The sequence below is a fragment of the Mytilus galloprovincialis genome, chromosome 6, assembly GCF_965363235.1.
Source record: "Mytilus galloprovincialis chromosome 6, xbMytGall1.hap1.1, whole genome shotgun sequence".
Classification (NCBI taxonomy): Eukaryota; Metazoa; Mollusca; class Bivalvia; order Mytilida; family Mytilidae; genus Mytilus; species Mytilus galloprovincialis.
Genome location: NC_134843.1, coordinates 55,754,399 through 55,781,967, shown reverse-complemented (window position 1 = coordinate 55,781,967; position 27,569 = coordinate 55,754,399). Strand labels below are relative to the sequence as shown.

Here is a 27,569-nt window from a genome sequence, read left to right as displayed (position 1 = left end):
ATGTCAAGTCAATGCACTATTATTGTCTATATATATATATATATATATATATATATATATATATATATATATATATATATATATATATATATAGACAATAATAGTGCATTGACTTGACATATCAACGATATAAGGATGAGGCTTAGAAACGGGGAAATGCGAGGCTGGGCCGAGCTATTTCCCCGTTTTGGGCCGAATCCTTATATCGTTGATATGTCAAGTCAATGAACTATTATTGTTTTTATACTGCAATCTAAAAAAATATTTTTAATTGTTGTTTAATGGGTTATGGTTCTGTGGTTATTTATTTTATTTTAAATATTGGGGGAAATACCCTTTTAAAAGGCCTCACAGCATGCATGCTCGCGGAGAAATATACAACACAATGAAATTTACATTTACCTGTTGAAACCAACACTCGATGGTGAACGAAATCGTTCGAGTATGGACTTAAATATCAACCATAAGCATAAAACATAATGATTTATAGGTTGCAAACAAAAATTATTAACAGATTAAATATGTTTTTCCAATAATAGCAAAAGAAACAATGTTGAGTCGTTCCACGTATCGTTGTATGTATTTGAAACAAGAACAGGTTGAAGAGGTCGTATGATATTATTTCGGCAATTTCTATTTAAATATTCATGAAGAAAAGTGATATCGGGTCAGTGACTGTATATGACATAGAAATATACAGTCAAAGCATTTTGACTGCTCAAAAAGAACGAATGCAGTATAAATATATATATATAATATGTATACATAATTTATAGACATGATTCATTTTTAGTGATAATACTGATGAAGGATATCAGTTATCAAAAATAGACAGCATTTGTTCGTTTTATTGTTAGATTTTGGTGATCATGTACCCTTTTAGTCTTGTTATATATTATATTTTGTATTGTACTGTATCATAATTATATGATCCATCGCCCCGTTAGATTGATCGTTCGCTATTATTCAGTCATTTTATAATATATAGATATAGGCAGATGTAGTATGAGTGCCAATGAGACAACTCTCCATCCAAATAACAGTTTATAAAAGTAAACCAAGGTCAGGTCAAGGTACGGCCTTCAACACGGAGCCTTGGCTCACACCGAACAGCTACTATAAAGGGCTCCAAAACCATTCAAACGGAAAAACAAACGGTCTAATCTATATCAAAAACGAGAAACGAAAAACACATATACACATTTATACTGCACTCGTTCTATTTGAGCAGTCAAAATGCGTTGACCGTATATTTCTATGTCATATACAGTCACTGACCTGATATCACTTTTCCTCATGAATATTTAAATAGAAATTGTCGAAATTATGTTTAATTATTCATACGACCTCTTCAACCTGTTCTTGTTTTCAATATAAACGACCCAAACTTGTTTCTTTTGCAATTTTCGGGAAAACATATTTCACTTTTTAATATTTTTTTGTTTGCAACCTATAAATCATTACTAATATGTTTTATGTTTATTGTTGATATTTTAGTCTGCAACGATTCGTTCACCATTGATTGCGGCAATGATGTACATTTCATCGTGTTTTATATGTCTGTGTGATATGAGGCCTTTTTAAGGGGGGATTTTTCCCAATATTTAGATAAAAAAAAATAACATTAACACAATAAACAACAATTGAAAATGTTTTTTTTTTTAGATTGCAGTATAAAGACAATAATAGTGCATTGACTTGACATATCAACGATATAAGGATTCGGCCCGAAACGGGGAAAATGCTCGGCACAGCCTCGTATTTCCCCGTTTCTTAGCCTCATCCTTATATCGTTGATATGTCAAGTCAATGCACTATTATTGTCTATATATAATTAGTTACATGGTGTGTTAGTGACCTAATACGAGATATATGGGGTCATTAAATTCCATATGGGGTGAGAGCGATTTCAGATTTTTCTTCAACACCGTGTTGATTTTATATTAGGTTGTGGCATAGTTGTTGTTTTGAAAAGGAAGTAACTCCTTACTAATCCTATATGGTTGTTAAGGCCTAACCAGTAACTAACCATGTGACACCCTATATCAAATAAACATAGTCACCACGTGTAGTCCATTAACCAATCATATCCACATAAAGCTTTTGGAGGTAAGATAAATATATATATGTTGTGGCATAGTTTTCAGATTAAGGAAATAGAAAGTTCAGCTTCAAAAGTATATATATACAAGCCTAAATTGAAAACAACGTTCAAACCCATGATTGCGTTGGATAAAAAAAAAAATATTATATACGTGTGCATTCAAAAATTTTCATGAAGAAGGGTCTAAATACAGCAAAAACAACATGTTCCAAAAGACTAAAAAAGAGAAAAAGTATGTTTTAACAAAGCACAATTGACTAACAGTTCGAACAACTGATGTTGTTTAACCCTGGTGAAAGCCAACAAAACGTATCATCAAATGTGACAAATGGATTAATTATTAATATAATACCAAACACAAAACAATAAATTTGCGGAAAGATTGTATACCACAAACATGAGCTGCAAAAAATTTGTACACCATATCCGGATTTCGACAATTAATGTCTCTTCAGTGATGTTAATAAGAATGGAAAAGGTATTTAGAAGGCCATATATTTTACCTGAATTTAGGATAGACTCATCAATTCTAAAGAGTCGAAATAGGAATAACAGATTATATAAACCTGACAGAAAATATAATACAAGCCCAAACGAAAAAAATATGTAAACATGTCTAAAATGAAAACAACGTTCAACAATGTATGATTGCGCTGGATTAAAACCGCAATTGTATTTGTAATTCTAGCAAAATGTTTAGTTGGTTGTTGTTTGAATGTTATACCATGTATAACAAAAAATTACTATAAAAGATTTGTTATTTACCCTCAGACATTGCACTCCCTGACACTTTTTTACAAGGATTGGTGATCGTTATTTGATCTTATGAGATTCAAAATCGGATCAAGTTTTTTTGTTTGCTTCATTATTGCAAAATCCAGTAAACTTCATGTACATGTATGCCTAACAAAGTAACTCATATATATAATGAGAAAGAGAGATAGAGAGAGTATGACTTGCTTAAACAGGTTCAGATCTACTTATTGTTTCTAAATGTGAAAACTGTTTTTTTCTTTTATTTGTTTCCTTTAATCTTGCAAACTGTTATCGATTGGGTAAGAGTTACCTTAAGATAGGAAAAATATCACGATGATTACTACCGATTGTTCGCATTTAAGCCTACGATGTTAAAAAGTATATACATAGATAAAACATATATAAGCAAAAATGTTTAATAAGACATATCCTACATACATTGTTAATGTCAACTTGACTAAAGTCGATGATTGCCTCCTGATTTAAGTTATTGATATTAGTAAAAAATTTAGTACAGATTAGATCATAGTCAACAACAGGTAAAGACTAATATTAGCTTACAAAACGGTTAAAATAGAAAACTAAAAATGCATACAACTTGAATTAACACGACCAAAGTTGAAACTTAGTGCCGCAAAGGAATAGGCAGTTACTATTTTCACTATTTATACCAGTCGTGTTATTCCTGTTATAATCAGTTGAAGAATCATATCATGTTTCACAAAGACACGGAATTTTTGATAGCATTTGTCTACCACTAATACATTATCCAAATTTATTAAACATTGTTACATATAGATTCACAGACATATAATAATGTGACAATTTTAAGAAAAACTGTCACATAAAAACCTAAAGCAAAAGCGATACAAACATGACAAAAACCCTTAAAACGAGGGTGAGCTCTTTCAATGTATTTATAAAAGAATAAGGCCGTTTTTGAATACTCAATCACAATTCAACAATCAGCTTGTCCGGGAATGGTGCTACATACAAATCGAAAGTTCATAATAGAAATATCGAAAAAAAATGATATCGGTCAAGTTTGGTTCCCTACCGAAAAAGTCAAGATATGTTGTTTAATTCAAATTTTGTATACCGTAAAGTAGAAAATTATCCCTGTAATTTGAAACATGAAATAAATGTATGTCTTCAATCATGTGCATAATTTCAGACATACTGCAATTATTTTCACTACTTTATTTATGCTTTATTAATTCTAAAATAATCTAATTATCTGCATGTGTTACATGTTTTGCTACAAGTAAATAATATATTAGAGAACAGCATACACAATGTCTTAGAATACATAAACTCAAATTCCTCTTTATATGTATTTTCAGAGAGGTGTCCACTTTCAACATTCAAATATTAAGATGGTGTCCATACCTATATTTCTTCTTCTGCTTGTTCGGAATTTAGGTAAGTCTTAAATTAAAGTTGACATGAAATAAGGGTCATACTTATCACACAGTGGCAACAACACAACTCGTATCAAGATTCAATTTATCAAAAATTCAAATTAAATTTAAGAGTTTTTTAATTGTTTAAAGAAAGTGAAAATCAACCTTTATCGGTGTTCTTAAATTATTACGGACACGAAACATACATACCACATGCAATAGATGGTTGAAAAAATTCTGACAGAGGGACATGTATTACTATCTATAATGATGTTTAAACATTTAACTGAAATGAAGTATTTTTTTACGCCAAACACTTTTCAAAACCAGCCAGCTATTAATTTAAATGTTGCATAAAAATGTTTGGTTTGGATTACATGTTTAAATCAGACTATTTTACCTTGGGTGAACCTTTTATCGCGTTTTCGGTTGAACAGTTCAACATCTTATTTTCTATAAATGTAACGGGTTTTTATTAAAGAGTGAATTGTGTTATCTGGTTTGTATTATCCACTTATAATACTAACAACACACTCGACACAATGCAATTTACATTCAACGTGTTGTTTCAAACTACACTAATGGTGTTTTACGAAGTCCGAAGCAGCTGCTGCAAGCTATTAAATACCGAATGGGTTGGGGAATGTATATCCCGTGTGTAATTGAAGTTAATATATTGAAACCAAGGTGGGGACATTGATAATTTTGAAATTAAAATTTGTCTCGTTTGTCATATGTTTTCGGATACTTAATTAGATGACCGCCTATGTCAAAATTAAGGTATAGATCTAAAATTGAAGCAGGTGAAGCTGCGTTTGTTGTTTCTATAATTTCTAGTTAAGGAGGATATATCTAGTAAAAAAAAATGGATTGCATTGGATTGAAACGACAAGCCCGGAGGTCGAATGGTTTGATTTTTTATGAATCAACTCCTATCCATTGTTTATATAACTGTAACTATTGTTAATGATTTCTTTTCAAAATTACAAACTTTTTTTTATTAGAAGGTATTGTAAGTGAGTTTAATAACCATAATATCGTTTCCAACAATGCATTAACATTTCTAAGATCACAATTAATTGGGTTAATAAAATACAAATTTAACACGTCTCCTTTTAACAATCTTTATGTTATCAGGCATCGGAAAATTATATGTTTTTACAAAATAAGATATTTTGAACTTATTTCTAATAAAAGTGCAAAAAGAAATCGGGAATTTGTCAAAATGACAAGGACCCGACCACAGAGCATATATAAAGTTTATATAATAAGTGTGATACCGTAATCTCCTCCGCAAGAATTCTAATTCTATGCTGATCAGAATTTTCTCGTATAGCATTTTGCATATGATTGTATGGAAAATTATGTAGTAAAAGAGATTAAATCATACTATGTTTCGTATGCAACAATGGAAAAACAGAATGTTAACATTTTCGTTTCAAATATGAGTAATAGCCAATAATACTCCCCAAGTAAACGGTAAAACTTGATTTTATAACAAAAATATCCACAATAACATACGAAGCAAGAAAAACAGAACAAAAAAACCCAAGGAAAACCAAAGAAAAGGAACAACAAAGAGAATACAGGATTCGAAAATAAACCGACATTTAGCTCAATGGTCTTAACCATGTTAACCTTGCGGTTATCGACTTATACAATACAGCCTACATTGTAATATGTATCTTTAATGTTACAAGCCCTTATGTCCGTTGTATCGCAGTGTATTCTATGTTCGTTTATTATATATACTATAGTGTTATTAACTGGCTGTTTCTGTATTGGCACTGGTATAGATTCAAGGTGTGTTGCATTGGCCTCGAGAGCAATACAGCTGACCGAGATTCTATACCAGTGTCAATACAGAAACAGCCAGTTCTTAACAATGTTGTTAAATAACCATTTTTTTTCAATACAGACTTGTTTTGAATATTGTGTTACGTACATCAAATGTGAATATACTGGCAATGATGGGAATATGGAGCCAATATTTCCACTACGGACTGTCAATGAATCCCGGATTACATGCACAATATATGTTTACATGTAATTCAGGATTCATTGCCAGTCCGTATTGGAAATATTAGCCCGGGCCGATAAGCAGTATAGATCACATGATTTATATGACCAGGACGACGTCACCAGTATTGCACATGCCGTTTTAGTGGAATTAAAATTGTTTTAATCGTATTATTTGATATATACAGTCGAACCCCGTTGTGTCGAACTCGGCTATGTCGAAATAATGTCTCGGTCCCCGCATACTTCCCGTTTGATCAATGCATTTAAACCTCTGATGAGTCGAACTCGGATGATTCGAATTCTCGGTTAAGTCGAGGTAATTCTTAAGTCCCGTCGATGTTAAATTGATGTAGATTGACCCCAATGTCTCGAAGTTGTGTGTTGAATCTTTAAAAATATGGAACATAAATACACAATCATATATTATCATATCAAAAAAAGCACAATGATCAATAAACGTGCATCTAGTTTACAGAAATCACATATTGGTATTTTATACATTTCAAATATATGACGTCACACTCGACCTCGGATAAATTGAACCTCGGATGAGTAAAATACTTTCGTCTGGTCCCTTCTACTTCAACGAGGTTCGACTGTTTATATTTAAAATAGTCATACGAAATTACAACCCATTGTTAGCCGAGAGGTTTCGTGAATGTGTTTATTTTAGTCAACATCATATATTTCAAGAACGGATTCGATACCAAGTTAAGGCTGGTCGTTTTAAGTTGAATTTTGATCTATGAGTTTGACTGTCCTTCTGGTATCTTTCGCCCTTGTTTATATGAAAAATACAAAAATCAAAGGAATGTTGTTTTTTTTAAATTAATTCCATAAGGGAACAGAAATCAGTAACTTAGCAAATTCAAACTAAGAAATAAGGCACACAAAGGAAACAATCGAATATATTTTGGTGATTCCATTTCAGCGACAGATTTAGGAAGCGTTGATTCTGTAATAGATATCCCATTCGGACTTGGTGACCATACACTGACAAAGCAAGTCCGAATGAAATAACTATTTTACATTCCAGCTGTTCCAGATTAGATAAAAAAAAAACATAGGCTTCATAAAATCTAGTTTTAGACACCTCATTTAATTAATCATTATAGTATACGTTACATATCACTTTATAGTATATACCCTTTGCGAGCCCCGGAAACAATGTTTAAATATGTTGAATTGACACTGAGTTTGTATCCAGTCTTCCTTGTGTAGGGGTATTAATTGGGAGTCTCTATGTATGTTAAAGGTATTGAATTCGAATCCTCCCAGCACATACATTTTTTGTTTCTTCATAAGTTTTGATAGTAAGACTTATCCGTTGAAATAATTCTTAGTTTTATTGTGGATTTGACATTCCTGAAAATAAAAGAATCCACGATATATGAAAAGGTTGATGTCACGACAATGGTTTAACACTTATTCTGATGTGTACCATGTTACATACCAGTAAAATAAAATACTCTCAGATCTGTACCTTTTGTCTTTTATTTCGTGGGGGAGGTATTAATTCCCTGCCACGTCATGAACAAGACTGTTAGTTTTCTCAATATAATTGTTTCACAATTCATGTCAGGCTGTAAGGTGTTGTGTTTTCTCCTTGTAGAATGCTGTACGATTTTCTTCATGACTTTTTATCACTTTATTTGAACACTGGGTGATGTTTGTCTCATTGGTAATTATGTCTTCTCTTATAAAGACTATTTACGAGTCAGAGGTTTATCTGTGTCATCTTGGAACGTCTTTAATATCGATATTTAAAGTAATTGGGTTTGTTTTAATTGATAAAATAGAAAGATATCAAATATTTATTCGTCAACTTGATTAAAGTTTTATCTTTCCTTTCTGAATACCTTTTATATGAATTAATTTTAACAGAACAAGTACAATATTTCCTGTATTTCTTTTAACAAATGTATTCATCAAATATGCTTGTTACATTGTTACTTCAAGAGCAAATATGTTATTGATGTATCCTGTAATATTCCACTAATTACCCAGACTAGTAGTCAGCTACTGTTATATATGTATGTACACATTTCCTAAAATACAATCGTACAACATTTTTAGGAAGTATGTATTAATCTATTCAATCCTTTATAATTCTTTTTAGTGACTTCAGTAAAAGATTTAATTTCATTTTTCTGTTTTCGTTATATATTTTAATGCATTCTTGAACAAAAAATTGATAAACATTTACATTTGTCAATTTCTGGTTAGATATAAAATATGATTTGTATACAGAAAAATCTAAAATTGTTAGGAAATAATTCAGATCAAAATAATTGTTGTCAAAAATTGTTTATACGAAGACTAATTGCTTTAACGATACTCTTAAATTTAATTTGATTTTATCACTTAATCATAAATACTTTGCCAAAATTTTTCTAAAAATCGACGAAGAATTACAAAAGTTGTTTTAATCTTCTTCTTCGTTACATAGTACATTATATACTGTAGACCGTAATTCTTCTGTTTCCATTTACACAATAAGTGTTTTGTTGGTAATACTAATTGTAAAATTTTTCCTCTATATAATTTTCACTTATTCTCTTCTTAATAATGATATAATAAATAATTTCCTATAATTTTAGCACTCATCGGTGGACAAGAATTTATATGCATTGATAAAGACATAAGAAATGAGAGGTTCCAGTTGAGTTGCACTGTTGATAGACTTGCTGCTAACATTGATTTTAAATTTCCCAATAAAAAATTAGGATTTGCATATTGTATAGCGCCAACACCATTCACAGAAGAAACTGGCGATTGTGATTGTAAATGTATGTCGACGCCTACATGTAAATGTAAAATTACGCAGAATATAGGCACAAAAACAACAACTCTTGTAATTACAGATGTTAATCTAACCAAAATGTTTGGCACCTACAAGTGTGAACATGGATCCTATTCTAAATCCATTAGTGTGGACAACTCGGACATCGTTTCAAAGGTTGGGGGTAAGATAAAAATTAACTGTGAGCATTTTAATTGCCAAATTTCACTATTCGTAAATGTCCAGATTAACAAATACATTGTTTACCATAGTAGTTTTATTTATATTTGAGAGATATTTTTATATTTATCATAGAAGAGCTGTGGTGTCATTTTCAGTGCATCGAAACCACTAATTCAAAGGTTCCTGGTCCGATTCTCGATCCGGTGAGACAATTTCAGGGCATCTTTTGCGAGAATGATCTTGAGAAACGATAACAGTCCTTCGGAAGGGGACGATAAATGACTTACCCGTGTCAAGAGAAGGCACGTAAAACACCTTTGTAGATGTTGGAAAAAAGCAGGCTAATGCCGCTACAAGGCAGCAGTCGCACCCGCAATGCGAAAAGAGATTAAAATAAGTTGCTGTAACTTGTTTCAAAATCGACTATTAATAACTATGTTTAAGTTAAATGAATATATTTAACACATATGATTTGGATATTGAATCATTTTATTCATTTATTTTCGGATTTTCAAAGTAGTAACTGTTTTCACTCATTCAATTTGACTGTGGTCTTGTCTATACGATAATATCATTCCAATAAATATTTTCCACACGACAGGACTATATAACAATTATTTTGCTTATTGTTGATAATCGCTCGGTGACATAACGTTGCTTACATCCACTTCATTTGGAGTTTTGCTGCTTGTTCCTATATGAAATAGGAAAGATCGAATATCAAATATCGTTGTTATAGTTTACAATTTATGGCCTTCAACAATGAGGAAAATCCATTCCGCATATTTAGCTGTTGTAAATTAATAACACTAAGATAACAGAAATGGATCTCTATATATGTATACGTTACTAGGTTTCTCAATGCAGAAAGGCTTTGTACGTTTCTGTTACTGTTTCGGTTTTAATTTTTACGTATGCACATACAAAAAATCTTTTTTATTTACAAAGTTCAATTTAAAGAGTCCATTACGTCGAATTTTAATCTTTTAATACACGAGATGCAACTTTAGAAAAAAACTCAATGAAATACCATTCAAAACACAAAAAATACAATAAACAAAATATTTCTATAAACCAGGACGCAAATTACGAGATTACCAAGTTGCTTCCGATGAACAATTGAGGAGTTCTTGTAAAGCTTTTAAAGCAAGACAAAAGTCAATCTGAAGGTAACCCAGGTACAAGGGATAATGAAACAGGTCATATATACTCTCAAGTTTCATTTTATGATAAAGCGTATAATACATATAAAAATCCGCATCACATGCCGTTTCCCCCGCCACCAATGTATCATCCATCGGGGCTAAAGGCCTTCGTGCTGATATTGGTATCTCGAGATGATAAGGCATATGATACGGATTTTGCCATGTATATACCAGCTTTATGTATATCAAAGATAATATTTTCATAAGGGCTACAAAGTAAAAAGATGTGTATTGTAAGTAGGATGTTTGCATGTGGAATGACACTAACCTGATTGTATAGCTGTCGTCCAGTACACATGCCAAATTAAATGCATCTTCAGGACAAATTATGATTACTTGATATAGAAAAATAATCCTGCTTTGTACAATATAAAAAACACTGAGCCGGATTTTTAACGTTCTAGGTCACCAGGTACCCTAACCTGAAAATATTTTTGTACTACCAGTCAATCAGTCTTTGCTATTTGTCCTTTGTGTTCTTTGAGGAGAAGCATTTAATGCCAATTTACAAGTTAGTGATTTGACCATGTCGAATTCTCACCCACTACCACCGGCACTCGAGTCGCGCACGCTACCACATAACCACAAAAGCTGTTAACACAAAATCGTTTAAAGGTAAATAGTATGTTGATTTGTAAATCAAGACCGTAGTTTAAAAGAATCTTATTTTGGTATATGCATATGTAGATATTGTATAATTGTGTTATTCATACTTTAAAATAATATGTGTTCGTATTATTAACACCATCATATACCACTTGCTTACAAGTCCTTTCAATATTTTCAGGATTGATTAAGAACCAAAATTTTATATGCATGGAAAAGGATATAACAGGTGGTATGCTTCGCCTGAACTGTACTGTGCTTCGACTAACTGCTAACATCAATTTCAAATATCCTAATGAAAACTTCGGATTTGCTTTTTGTAAAGCTCCGTCAGAGTTAACAGCAGAAACTGGTCCTACTTGTGACTGTGGATGTAATGCGACATCCACCTGTAAATGCAAAATAACACATGATATCGGCACAAAAACTACAACTCTAATAATTACGGATTTTGAATTGACAAGAATGTTTGGCACATTTACTTGTGAGCATGGATCGCATTCAAAGTCAATCGAGGTGAACAACTCTGAAATTATTTCAAGTGAAAAAGGTAAACAATATAGGGAGTAATACACAACAGATTTGAAGTGACATTCATTTTCTTATTTCACGCTTAATATTGTTCAGATCTTAGTTTAGACTTTTCTCTTTTTATTTGACAATGGTGACATGCACATGTATATCACTTCCAAGTTGACATTTCCTACTTCCAACTAAGTATTTCTCAGTTTAAAGTTTGCACTTTAACTTCCTAATTTGCACTTAAGACGGGGCCTCTGTGGCAGAGTGGTTTGCGTAGTTACTACTGAATCACTAGCCAAATTGTAAGTTAGAACCCAGCTCGTACGGATGCACTCGACTCCAATCTTAAAGTGAATGGGATTGTCAGATTTCCTATCGAAGGTGTATGGTTTCCACAAATAAAAACTGGCCACCACGAAATAGCCCAAAAAGGGGTGCTTAAAAGTAGCGTTAAAAGACAGAAAATCTAATCAAATCAAATAAAAATTATCACTTGAAAGTTCGAAATGAAACGAAACGAAAATGCAAACGAAAAATGCCATTTTGGAATTGAAAAATATCTAGATAGAAGCGAAAAAATGTTTAGTTAGAAGTTATTATATATGAGAAATGTAAACTAGGAAGTGAGAGATGTAATGTTGGGAGGGAAAAATTTCGAATTCGAACAGATTAATGTCGAGTTGTGACTGACACATGTTAGCTTGGTAATGATAAAAGTAAAGTAAAGTAAGCTCGGAATTAATAAATGTCAAGTTGAAAGTCGGAATGTAAAGTTGGAAGTGAGAAATATCACAATGGAGATGATGCATTTAGAATTCATTTTTCGTCGTGGTTTTTGTCTTGCCACTTTTAGAAATGCAGATTTTAATTTATTGTTGAAGATGGACGAACGATACCAGAGAGACATTCAAACGTACGAATAAAAAATAAACTAACAACGCCATGGCTGAAAAAGAAAATAATACCAGACAAACTATGGTTCAAAAGACACAATATAGAAAACTAAAGTCTAAGACTAAGACTAAAGAAGTATCTCCGACGACACCTAAGCAATACACCTTGTTAAATATGATAAACAGTCTTGGCGATATAAAATAAAACCAACGATATATACGGTTTGGAATTTATGTCAAAAAGGCTATCAACCAACTATAGCTACAAAAACGAATTTTACACAAAAAACATCGAGGTGAAACCGAAAAAAAATTTGGCATACTAGTATATCTTTTGTAAACTCAAAATAGTTGATATCTAGAACAGACGTTTTGCAAATCATCAGCACGCACAAAACAGTGTTTAGAATAACAATTTTAATACTGATATGATAGTAATTATTTTCTATTACATATCTTTTTTTTTTTTTTATCTCGTACTAGCTGGAAATAAATGATAACTAGAAAAAATCTTAAACTGAATGGCGTTGTAAGTATTTAACAAACTTTTAAACAAAAACAGAAGTATCCGTGAACTTTATAATTAAGTGTTCATACACTTTACCTAGTCTTTGTGTAGTTGTCTTATTTGCAATCATATAATTTTTCATTATTTTCTTATAGAAAATGTACAATGGTAACGAACATACATGTAAACATGCGTTTACCACTTCGTTAATAATATTATTATTACACTATTTGTTTCATTCAGGTATGAATATACTGCTCATTATCGGGATGACATTGATGTGTCTGGGGTGGCCCTTCTGTGTATTTCTTTTATCACATTACAGAATAGGACTTTTCGGTAAATATGATTTAATATGATTTTAGAATTTTGTTTATAGAACATAATATTTTCGTTTCAACTTCACACGATTTTATGTTTGCAATGGTGATATCCGTGTAATCTTGTTTTGCATTTGTTTTCAATACTCAATGTTCCTTTAAAGTTTATGCAGAACAAACAAAAATATACTTAACAACAAAATGATGTTCATTTACCTGTGTATAATATTGATATTGAAAATTGCGTATTTTTTTTCAAAGATGATGTTTTTTTTCTAAAATTGTTTAGCACTTCACAGCAGTATAATGCTTTTATTTTAATTACTCATCCCTTATTTTTATTAACTTTGTATTTAGATTGTATCATAGATGATCGGAGAGTAAACATCATCACATTGGTGTTTGTAAATGATAATTATCATATGTCATGTAGATGTAAAAACCAACTGCAATGTTTTATTTGGTTTCACTCACTTAATCAAAATCAAAAAGATGTATAAATCTACAGCTGTGAAATATGTAAATAAAGAAAACATATATTTCAATTAATACATATGAAATATTTTGTCCCATATCGCAGGTTCCTTTCAATTCCCCTCCCCTCCCGCCCATAAGTAACCGAACAAAAACTATTGATTCAAATGTATGAACATTTTAATATATAATGTTATCACTTCAAAATAATAGGTAAACTTAATTTTGCCGTTCTTGCTTCAAGATTACAAATTAACATTCCTTTGTCTGATAGAGATGTGTATGCAGTTCAGCTGCATTATGCGAGCACCCTAGATTTGTGTCCTACCCAAATACTTGCCATTGTAATTACATAGCTGGCTACTATGTATAACTAATTAAACACTTTTTTAATACTTTTAATTCTGGATAACAACAAATATGACCAGAAAAACCATTAATGAAGGCGAATCACCCAAAAGTTTTGAAGTTGCACATAGCAAGTAGTGCTCATTAGGAATCCTTGTGTAGTTTATTATGATTGTGCTTTTGGCTATGATGTCAAAGAACAATTGTATGAAATATTTAATCGCCGAAAATCTCTAAAGACAAGTAGTTTAAATTTCCCAAATGGCAAAAGTCGTAGGAATATTGTTTTTCATCAATACGTAGTACAACTACGTCAGTATACGTAGTCTATTAAATAATAAGTTCAACTGTTCATGCTGTTGGCGGCAATTTCAAATAGACGACGGAATATTTGTATCTTTTCAATTTGGAGGCAGGGGTTCAAATTAGCGGTGGTCCGAAGTCCGTGACCTTCCACGTTTGCAAGCGAAATTTGGACTTGATTTCTAGCTACGCCCGACGAAAGTAAATAAAAAGAAACACTTTGGTAACCTTTTCACCAAAGTCTCCAAATAAACGATCTTAAAACTTATTTTCATCATTATTATTCATGACAGCGATGTTCATTTTGTTTAACCGCTAGCTTTATACAGAAAATCGCCGACAAATAATGTGTAATTTCGAGTAAAATCATATCTGACTGACATAACAACATTGTAAACACAATAACAATGGCTGCCGTGAAGACAAAATTTTACAATATCGGATCCGATTCCGGAAGCGGATAAGGGTAATCCGGGTTTTGCCGATCAACTGTAAAAAAAATCCAGACAGGTGACAAAATACATCTATGCATGGTAAATGACTATAAACACTAGAACTAAAAAATATATGTAAAAGAAAGAAAACGCATGCAGAATATATTTTATACAGAAACTCAAAATTACTTTTTGACAAATTTTACTGTCAACTTGAAATCCAATACAGCTCAATACAATGTGACAGTTGGGAACAGTATATCTAACAATATATACGTTCATGGTCACAGTATAAATTTTTTTAATCAGTGATAAATGATGATAATGCATGTAAGATGATTTTAAAGTGTAAACATATTACTGCAATTTTGAAGGGGATTTTTTTCTCAATTTTGAAGGGTCAGTTAAAGTAGTTTGAATTTTCTTTCAGCTTTATTTTCACAAATAATGCAACTATATTATATTATACCTGAATGTCAGCAAATCATATGATATATATGTGGCGTCCTTTGGGCCAATCTACCCTTTCCTGTTGATTACTTTGAAACGGTCGAGATCCCAACCCATAAACCATATATTCAAGTATAGGACAATATGATAAATCAAATGAAATATAGGGGGAGTCCCTGTGGTCACTGTACACCCTCCAGTTTAAGAATTTGCAAATGGTCGAGATCCCCATCCCTAAACCATATACTCATGTATTGTACTATATAACAAATCAAATGAAATATAGAGGGAGTCCCCGGGGTCACCCACCCTTTCCTGTTTGGGAACTTTTGAAACTAATGAGATCCCCACCCCTAAACACAATATATATTTAAGTATGGGACAATATATAATCAATCAAATGAAATATAGAGGGAGTCCCCGCAGTTGCCCCACCCCTCCCATTTGAGAACTTGGTAATGGTCGAGATCCCCACCCCTTAACCATACATACCCATGTATGGGACTGTAAAACAAATCAAATGAAATATAAGGGGAGTACCTGTGGTCACTGTACACCCTCCTGTTTGAGAATTTGGAAATGTTCGGGATCCCCACCCCTAAACCATATATATTCATGTATGGGACAATATAACAAATCAAATGAAATGTAGGGGGAGTGCCTTGTGTCACCCACGCCTCCTGTTTGAGAACTTGGAAACCAATGAGATTCCCACCCCTCAGCCATATATATTCATGTATGGAACACTATAACAAATCAAATGAAATAAAGGGGAAGTCCCTGGGGTCACCCTACCCCCTTCCTGTTGAGAACTTGAAAACTGTCGAGATCCCCATCCCTAAACAATAAATATTCATGTACGGGACAAAATAACAAATAATTTTCATTTACTATGGGCAGGTCAGTCAGACCTCACCTTTGATCCCTGTAGTAGTGAGCATTTGTCTGATTCGTGTCTCATAACTTTTGTACTATAGAACACAAACTCAGTTTTCTTTCCAGGGTGACAAGTCCATTCATACTATTACATGAGAAGGAGAATGAACACTCTGCCTGATACAAAATTAGCATCCCCAGGATAGCAGTTCGATCAGAGAAAAATGATAAAATTATAAAGAAACCGACATGTTTATAACCCACTTGACATTTCCCTCTGATGTACCGGGCTGTTACCGCGTCTGTATACGGTGAAAAAAGATAAAGAAATGACAAAGTTATGAGGGTTTAAAGGAAGGTTGGTGTGCGATTTTTTTTCAACACTACATTGCTTTAAACAAAGATTTACGCATCACCTTTCAATTTCTGTTTATGAGAATAGACAGGTAATAATCATAGAAAATATACAAATATGCAAAGTTCTTTAGTTACGGTGACCGGTAACGACCGGAAGGAATATTTGCAATTGAAACATAGAGAAATTTATCGGGAACAACGTAAAAGTTACTTTCTGCTGATACAAACATTGACGGCAATAAGACGGATATTCGTTTCATTTCAATTGGTTATCAGTTTACTATTAAACATAAAAGTTAAATTTTTAATTATTTAATAAAAAATATCACAAAAAATCTTTTTAACATGTCAATATTTGTATATCCGGTCAGTTTATGACACCTCGGGTGTTTCCGTTCTTCCGTGGGTATGTAATAAGGACAAAATCTCCCTTTGTGACAGAGACGATCTCAACTAATTAACACCCATTTACAGAAAAGTCGGTAACATTTTATGTGTAATTATCGTCTTTCGTCCTCTCTCCTTCCCATATAACCTCCTTGTTCGTACTCAGTCAAATTGTACTACATGTACTAGCAGTCAACTTAAACCAACGTTAACTACCAAAGAAGAACAACTGAAATCATCGGAACTTGTACAACTGCAGACTCGCCATAAAATATATATACATTGATATATACATCGCTTTTGAAACCTTGATAACATATAAATTATTTGCCTTAATAATTAAGTCATTAGATAAACATAAATGTACTATATATGAATGTTTAATGTTGAAGCAACATTGCCACAGTTTTCATACTTACGTTTTCCTTGGTTTATGGTTAACTGCCTTCAGCGCTTAAAGCGCTTTGATTTTCTCGTGCTTTTGTTTGTCTTCATTATGTAGAAGACATATTCACTTGATAAAGACGTTAATACAATATGGACAACATCAGTTGTAATTTCCAATCAGCAAACGATGATGTGCATGTTAAATTACCCTTACTTGGTTGAAATGTCTTAACTCTTTTAAAACAGTTTAAAGAAAATGTATTCCAAATCAATACTTCCAATTGACCAATCTGCTTAGTATAAATTTACAACATCAGCAATGTAAAGGTGTACACATCATTGCACAATGATAGACGATGCTTACACATGCTTACACAACAATTGAATCATTATCATTTATTTATACTATATCTATTTATATATAAAATTCGTCTAAACATCAGCCCAACAATGTTAGATCTGTAAATTTGTTTTCGCAAATATTTTGGTCTTCCACCACCGGGATTCGAACTTATACTACTGAGATAGTTTGGCATCAAAATCGCATTGCACTGTACATAACACGGTAGACCACCCGACCACCTAGGCTTCACAAATATAAACCTTTCGGTGACCGGACGTTACCTTTCCTCGTCAGTTTTAATTAATAAAATACAGAACATGATATATAAGGTATGAAAAGGAATTGTTACAGATCGGCTGAATTATCTATTGTAAAGGATACTACAAATAACTGCAAGATATTATATATATATATATATATATATATATATATATATATATATATATATAATCCCGGCGAGGGAAGAACAAAAAATTGGCGAAAGCAAATTTACAGATCTAACATAGTTGGGTTGATGTTTAGACGAGTTGTATATACAGAATGTAGACAGCCATGTATCACCATCACTACTGGTGATCCGATGGATAAATCTGTTGTAGAGTTGTCACTGGTTATAAATATCATTATTTCTGTGACTGTATCCTACATTAATTTGCAGGATCCTTTACTATAGATAATTTAGCTGATCTGTAAAAATATCATCTTCATGCCTTAAATATCATGTACTGTAGTACGACGCTAGATTAAAACTGGCGTGGAAAGGTAACACCCGGCCACCGAAAGCTTCATATTGAAGCCCAAGTGGTCGTGTGGTCTTGCGCGCCGGTAACAGTGCAGGCGATATGGTGTCACGATATCTCAGTAGCATGGGTTCGAATCCCGGTGAGGGAAGAACAAAATATTTACGATAGCAAATTTACAGATCTAACATTGTTGGGTTGATGTTTAGACGAGTTGTATATACAGAATGTACACAGCCATGTATCACCATCACTGCTGGTGATCCGATGGGTACATCTGTTGTAGAGTTGTCACTAGTTCAGACGTACTTATCAATATAATTATTTCTGTGACTGTATCTTACATTAATTTGCAGGATCCTTTACTATAGACAATTTAGCTGATCTGTAAAAATAACATCTTCATGCCTTATATATCATGTACTGTAGTACGACGCTAGATTAAAACTGACGTGGAAAGGTAACACCCGGCCACCGAAAGCTTCATTTTGAAGTCCAGTTGGTCGTGTGGTCTAGCGCGCCGGTTACAGTGCAGGCGATTTGGTGTCACGATATATCAGTAGCATGGGTTCGAATCCCGGCGAGGAAAGAACAAAAAATTTGCAAAAGCAAATTTACAGATCTTACATTGTTGGGTTGATGTTTAGACGAGTTGTAAATATATATAACTCGTCTAACGGCTGCAGTGCAGGCGATTTGGTGTCACGATATCACAGTAGCGTCTAAACATCAACCCAACAATGTTAGATCTGTAAATTTGCTTTCGCAAATTTATGGTTCTTCCCTCGCCGGGATTCGAACCCATGCTACTGTGATATCGTGACACCAAATCGCCTGCACTGCAGCCGTCCCGCTAGACCACACGACCACCTGGGCTCTCATAAAAAGAGCTTTCGGTGGGCATGTGTTACCTTTCCACGTCAGTTTTAATCTAGCGGCGTACTACAGTACATGATATATAAGGCATGAAGATGTTATTGTTTACAGATCAGCTAAATTATCTATAGTAAAGGATCCTACAAATTAATGTAAGATACAGTCACAGAAAATAATTATATTCATAAGTACGTCTGAGTCAGTGACAACCCTACACCAGATGTATCCATCGGATCGCCATCAATGATGGTGATACATGGCTGTGTACATAATGTATATACAACTCGTCTAAACATCAACCCAACAATGTTAGATCTGTAAAATTGCTTTCGCAAATTTATGGTTCTTCCCTCGCCGGGATTCGAACCCATGCTACTGTGATATCGTGACACCAAATCGCCTGCACTGCAGCCGTCCCGCTAGACCACACGACCACCTGGGCTCTCATAAAAAGAGCTTTCGGTGGGCATGTGTTACCTTTCCACGTCAGTTTTAATCTAGCGGCGTACTACAGTACATGATATAAAAGGCATGAAGATGTTATTGTTTACAGATCAGCTAAATTATCTATAGTAAAGGATCCTACAAATTAATGTAAGATACAGTCACAGAAAATAATTATATTCATAAGTACGTCTGAGTCAGTGACAACCCTACAACAGATGTATCCATCGGATCGCCATCAATGATGGTGATACATGGCTGTGTACATAATGTATATACAACTCGTCTAAACATCAACCCAACAATGTTAGATCTGTAAATTTGCTTTCGCAAATTTATATATATATATATATATATACTCGTCTAACAATATATATATATAAGTCTGAAAATTACTCCAAACAGTGTTAGAGTTAGATTTTCTACTGACAATTTTTTTTTGTTCGTCCCTCAGCGGGATTCGAACTCACACCTTTGATACACTACAGCACCAATCGCTTAGCCTCATGTCCAGCGCTCTAGACCACTCGACCACATCCGCTATATAAAAATATAACTTCAATAGTCGTAGTGTTACCTTGTCACGGAAGGCTAATCTAGAGATAGACATGAGACACATGTTTTTAAGCGTGTGTAGATGTTATATTATTATTTTTATACACAATGTATTTTTCAATTGTCAGTAATCTAACTCAACAATTTATATATATCATATGGGATCATGATGCATTTCATTATACAGTCACTAGAAATAAGTATATCATACAAACAAGTCTAAACAAGTGACAAACCATACAATATATATGCCCACTGGATCTCAGAGTGATAGAGATACATGGTTAATACAAATATTTATATAAGTCTGAAAATTACTCCAAACAGTGTTAGAGTTAGATTTTCTACTGACAATTTTTTTTTGTTCGTCCCTCACCGGGATTCGAACTCACACCTTTGATACACTACAGCACCAATCGCTTAGCCTCATGTCCAGCGCTCTAGACCACTCGACCACATCCGCTATATAAAAATATAACTTCAATAGTCGTAGTGTTACCTTGTCACGGAAGGCTAATCTAGAGATAGATATATATATAATGACAGGAAAATGAGGGACTCATTCTATGTTTTTTTCATTTATGCCCTCTGGGGAAACTACACTTGCAAGCCCGACCTACCCGTAAGTCGTCATTTGAGATCACCTGGGCACACACAAGCTGATCTCAAAAACCTTACCATCACAATCATAGACCACAACGAAGGTTGGTCGAAGGTCGACAGAGTCGCTCGGGAAAGATTTTGGATAAGAAAGTTACGAACAGTTTCCCCAGAGGGCATAAATGAAAAAACATAGATTGAGTCCCTCATTTTCCTGTCATCACCTGTTTCCAATAACTCCGGCTTTAGTACTGGCTTTACAGTTCGAAATTATTTTTAAAAATAACAGTTTTAATTGCAGGGCTCCATTCATTCGGGATGGATGTATAAGTACGTAGCCACGTTCAATTATTTCACCTTATTAGATAAAACATTATTTTTCTTATCATTATTAGACTGATATTCATTTGGGAGGCTTAAATATGTAGTTTCTGTTGCAATTGTCCTACCGTTGTCAAATTTGAAATATTATACCAACTTGGATCGGTTAGGACATTTTTGATTTTTTCGTTTGAGGACTGCCCTCAATGCAGTTACAACATCTAAACTGTCACAACCTTTGGAAATTTAGAGTTGTGTCAGTTCACATCGATAATAACTATTTTCATTTGGCATATCTTTGTAATCTTTGCGCCGTGTTTGGAAATTTTAAAATTGTATCAGCGTCTGGTGTTCGCTTAAATTGTATGAATTCAAGATTTTGAAACAGTTTCTCAGTTTGAATATATTGACATGATTCATTTAACATCGTGCTATTATTGAAGAAGGATATCTGTTATCCGAAATATCTAATATTTGTTCATTTTATAGTTATTTAATGGTGATGTTGTACCCTTTTTGACTATTTTTAAAGGTCCAATATTTTCAATTGCTGATTTTAAGTATGATAATTCATGTATTAATGCTCAATAAGGACGACTGATTGCATAACGGAACTGTTAAGCAGTAAAACGACCCGAAAAGTGTTTAGTATTTCATCGTTGAGTTCGACTATAAACGTCATTTGAATCAAATTGTCTGTGTTCCTGTAAAATGATGGACTCTTATAACATAACTATGTATATTCAAGAAAATATGTTAATTGGTACATATATTTGAAGAACTTCCCTCACTAAAATTGGCTTTCGTGATGATAAGTTGGTTAGTTAGTTTTGATAAAAACAACTGTTGATTATTCTTGCGGTTAAATATGATTCAATCGGGGAATAATTGCACTGGAGATATCAGATTTAAGAATTGATCAGACTCTCAACTATTGTCTTCAATGGTGGCTTTAAACATGTATATGTTGTTATATAAACAAATACAATGAAGTCATTCATTGAAAATTTTCCAAAATATGAAGAATTAAGCAAATATTCCACTCCATTCTGGGTTTTTTTGTCATTTGTCACAACATCTTTATTTCATATAACAACACACATCTGACCTTTAACTTATGGCATCACAACGATACTGATGAAAGTATGCAAAAGATGCATACATGTATCATGAAACCTTATAAAAAGCACATATCTATAAGCAAAACTACAAAAATACCGAACTCCGAAGGAAATCTTTAAACGAAAAATTCCTAAGGAAATGACAAAATGAAATGCTCAAACTCATCAAACGAGTGGATAACAATTGTCATGTGTCTGACTTGGTACAGGCATTTTACTATGTCAAAATGGTGGATTAAACCTTGTTTTACAGCTAGCATAACCTTTGACTTGTATGACAGTCGCATTCCATTCTATTATATTGAAAATGATATATAAACAAAAACAAAGTCATAATAGGTAAACATGTGTTTTATTTCTTCTTTTTCTTACGCATGAACTTCAACATGAGGTGATAGAACATGTATGATGATACATTTTTGTATTTGTATATTTCAGGCAAATTATACCGATTGATTAAATGCATCTATAGAGTTCAAGATGAACCAGGTAATTTGAAAAAGAGTTTTAGATGGAAGGATGGTTTTAACTTACAGTTTATCACTATTGACTGAACAGGAGGATCGAGCAAAACTTCTTTATTTCGAAAACAAGACTATTTCATTTTTTTTAAATTCTTAATGATTATAAGCGAATAATCAACTATTGAAAACAATTAGTGACCTATTTTGTGACCAAAAGGATATTACAAAACGCGATAGATGAGTACTCTTCTGAGTTTGTTTATGATAAAGGCAATCGTTCAATTTAATTTGTGAAGTTGAAATTTACTGAAAAGTAATTTGGCGTATTTAGATGAGATAAATAGAGGAAATGCCGTGCCATGTATTTGCCATATCGGTTCTACACCTTTCAATTATCAAGACATGTGAAACTGAATTGTTCGTAGGAAATGATTCTCGAATAATAACCATAAATAATCTGTACACTTACTGATTTTTTTGTAAACAAATTAAGGATAATGCATTCCCCAGAAAACACGTAATTGCATATACAAATGTTGTAATTTACATGATACTATATATTTTAGACACAGCACCGTTTACTAACAAGCAAGACTGCCATACATGTCGAGGGATTGCTGTCTGTGCAATTTGTATAGACTGTAAATATACATATTGTGAAATATGTTGTAATGCACATACTCAATATAACATGACCCATCGTGTTTGTCAAATACAACATGTAGCTAGAAGTCAACAGGAAATCGTCTGCGACAGATGTAGGAATACAAGGGCCGATCAACTTTGTAAAGAATGCTGGAACCCAAAGTGTGAATCGTGTGCACAACTTCACAACCATAAAGGACTTGAGGTAACAAAAATGATAATGATTTACCAAGGACCTCCCACCGTAAAAAGACAAAAATCCGAACAGAACATACAGAATATGAAATACCTTTATAATATATCCATAAATAAAGAGCAAGATGGTGACCCAGTTCGTATTTGCGGAATATCTTACATAGAAGATGGTAGAATTGTAATAGTTGACAGTAATAATCGTAAGTTGATTGTTTTTAAAGACGGAAAAGAACACCTGAGAATGCAGTTAGATGAAGAACCACGTTCAATGACTGCTGTGACTGGGAACCGAGTTGCTGTAACTTTTGCATATAAAATGGAAATACGGATATATCAAATCCTTGACAAAAAAATCAATGAAAATCCTGAAACTATCAATCTACCGGCACTTGTACTCAGAAATTTAAAACCATTTAGTATTGCATTTGATAAAGGTCTATTTGCTGTTGAGTTGGGAGAAGGTGATGATGGAAGGGTTGTCATTCTCGACAATACGAAACTTTATACAACAATTTTAAATCACAAAAATTATGCATTCTTTACTGGAAACACAATTCGCCTTGCGCTTGAAGTGAAAGCACGGGATCCATTGGAAGGATTCATTTTTGTATCTGCAATGAGTAAGAAAATGGTATCTTGCGTTGATTTCAAAGGCAACAAACTGTGGACAGTACCGGTCCCAAGCCCAAGAGGTTTGATTATTGTTCCAGACTGTACACCTGGGAAAAATATGGTCCTCTGCAGCAGACGTTGTAGCGCCATTTATGGATTAAGCAAAGATGATGGAACCGACGAAATTTTATTAGCTAAAGGTAGGATAAAATCTCCAAGATTTGTTGCATACAACAGCAGTGACAAGTTGCTTTGCATTCAAGTTGCAAAAGGAAACGACGAAGACGAGTTGACAATCTATGAATTTATTTCTACAGAAGCCTCTAGCTCTAGCTCAGATACGTTATTAACAGAGTATTGATTACAATTACAAGGGTTTTATAATGCTTTGTGTTTTTATATGTTTATAGATCTAAGCTTGTCTGATCTTTTTTTTTTTTTTTTTGCCTTTGTTTTAGTGTTATAATGTGTAGTAAGAAGTCTTAAAAATAACATTTCATCAATTAGAATATGTCAGTAGTGTTGGGCAAAAACCCATCGACCAACAGTCCATAAGTAGACCTGCTAGATGAAGTTTTAAATGCTTTATATAAACCATTAATCAGGTACCATTTGATTTTAAGGGAGGAATCTAGCATGAAATTTGAAAAAAAAACAGGACGGAGCTTAGACTTATAAAAGGCAGGATGAGCAACTTGGCAAAAATATAAAGGTAGGATGCCAATTTATGTGAAAAAAATTGAGGAAGGACTTATAAAAAGGCAGGACAGTTTAGAGTGGAAAAAAAAAGATTACAAAAAAAATTCAAGACAAAAGTTTTCATCAAAGCCACCCACTTCCCCATTAAAATCAAATGATAGCTCCCTTGCTCGATATGTTAAATATCAGTAAAACTAAAAGTTGAATTTTTATCCTATTAGGTCCGAGTACACAGTTATCGTCCCTTGATTTTCGTTGTCCACGCATGTAGTCCACAGTGTGGACAGTGTATCACTTGCCAATTTTGTTTATGTTTATTGTTTATACCCCTTCCAAATGTATTTCTCCCTGTGTTATGACTCAAATAATAAGTCAAGGGACGAAATTACACTGTCAAAATATTTGGGTAATGAATTTTAAAGTAAAGTAGTGATTTGGTCCAGTTTAAAAAGGTTAAAAATTAGCACTTCGGAAGCTGTCAAAAGATTTCAAGACCCCCTTAACATAAAATTGTCCATATTTTGAGTTAGAGCTGATGAAGTTTTCTATAATTTTGATATAATTTGTCCCAAAAGTAGTACATAACGCTGTAAAAATATTATTGAGAAAACGCAGGACTGGTGTGATTTTTTTTTATTTCCATTTATTGTCTAAAAGAAACGCACTACGAAATAACTGTGTACTCGAACCAATTATAACTTTAATATTGTTTGGTTAAAGTTTTCGTTACATTGTTCAAGTAATCATACTCCTATCAGAAATAAATTGAAATGCAGTAAAATGAAGGGGAAAATATTCGATTTACGCATTTTAATAAAATAGTTTTGTTTGTCAAAATCATTATTTTAAATTTGTTAAGGATAGCTATTTTTATCTTCTACATATCTATGAATTTTATATGTTATAATTACATGTATTTTCTTTATTCTTTGTCTATAATGTAACATATAATTACACATATCTATAGTATATGTTTTGATTTTGTATATTATGTTTTTTTTACAATTTGTTGTTTTGTATTTAAGGAGATTTTCGGGGGAACCTTTTTATTCTTTTTATTTTGACTTTTTTTATGAATATGTTTGTCTATCAACTTAATGTTTTAATGCAATATAAGTAGTGGCTTGGTTCAGCCAAGGTTTCGGCGAAGCAACTTTGAAATTATTGATATTTTCCTGATTTAAGCAAGATACCTTTTAGGATAATATTAAAGAAAGGTTTGCTCGGTTTCCGGAGTCAAAATAAAGTATCTGGGTAGGGTGAACTGTATTTTTAGTCTGGAAACCTGACGTAATATTCTCAATACCGTAAGCGGACTTCCGATTCCCAAAAAGCTTTATTGAATTGAACCTTAGCAAAATCGAAAATATTTCATCTGGATTACAGGTTAAACTGTTTTTCTGAGGACTGCCAACTTAAGAACTAGCGGCTTAAAATCCGTTTCAGTATGTCGATCGATTACAAATTAGGGTTCCTATTATTTTATATTGACATATTCGTTTTCATATATGCTTGTTATACTTGCCGCTTAACCATGATAATGTACATGTACGTTTGTGAACTCATTATTAGAATATAATTCTTTTAACAAATCAGAATGCCATGATATATAAAAGATGTGCTGTACTTCAATTTTTTTTATTTCCAAATGATACTTAAAATACATATGTTGAGTTATGCGTGTGTGTGCATTTGTTAATATGATATAAAAAAAAATTGTTAGTGTTTTGTTTAGTTATTTTCTGAGAGATTTATGCATGTGGGACTGTTACAGAGAAAGACTTGGGAAAATATGAAAAAATAAATCATTTTGAAGAATAAGCAAACACAGGAAAATGCTACATTGGTTTTGTTCATTGTTAGAGTCGTAAGGTGACCCATAGTTGTTAATCTTTACACTATTTTTTTTTTAATCTCTGTTGGAGAGTTTTCTCATTTGCATTGTACAATTTTTTTTAATTTTTATACAACAACAAAACTGTACGATCACATCATATCATTAATCTCAATCAATCAGCAATCTAGTACATGTTACAAAACTCTAAGATACATCATTTCGTCTGGTGCTATATTTTAAGATGACTTCACTGATTCTGTGTACATTGAATTCTCGTCTATGGCCAATTGCCACGTTAGTGCTTATCCAATTTTAATATAATTCAATCACTTGTGCATGAACTGTCTAGATTTATCTTCATTTTTCGACTCGTATCGATCTGAAAGGGTTAAGCCCTTTAAAAACTGATTTTTAAAGATTATTGAAAAGGTTATGTTTTAACACTAGGGGATGTTCGGAGCCCACAAACATTATATAGTCTATCGTGTTTATGTTAGTTTTATGTACGTCATAGCGATCCTTTGAGTTAAGGTATAATGAGCTTTACAGTTTGTTCATATGTAGTGCTGTCACATAACAGTGCTATGTTATAAGTTTTCAGCTTCCAAAATAAACATTCATGTCGGTCTTTTTTTTTTTTTTTTTTTTTTTTTTTTTTTTAATATTTAACATATTTTATTAACAATCACCTGTTACATCAACCCTCAGTTGCCCAGGGAAGCAACTAAGGGGTCCCAATTTTTACAGTCTCATTTGTTGAGGAAAAGCAAATGAGAAAAAAACTCCCACTATAAATT

The 27,569-nt window shown here is 32.8% G+C and overlaps 1 long non-coding RNA gene across 1 annotated transcript in view; it reads left to right on the top strand.

Moving 5' to 3' along the window:
* The window catches only part of LOC143079916 (uncharacterized), a 31,145-nt gene extending 4,483 nt beyond the window's left edge, over positions 1–26,662 (top strand). Inside the window, exons 2-7 of the long non-coding RNA XR_012979536.1 lie at positions 4,204–4,282; positions 8,886–9,251; positions 11,243–11,611; positions 13,228–13,323; positions 22,759–22,809; positions 23,351–26,662. This is a non-coding gene — a long non-coding RNA (uncharacterized LOC143079916). The remainder of the gene's footprint in view (positions 1–4,203; positions 4,283–8,885; positions 9,252–11,242; positions 11,612–13,227; positions 13,324–22,758; positions 22,810–23,350) is intronic.
* Positions 26,663–27,569: the final 907 nt, after the last annotated feature.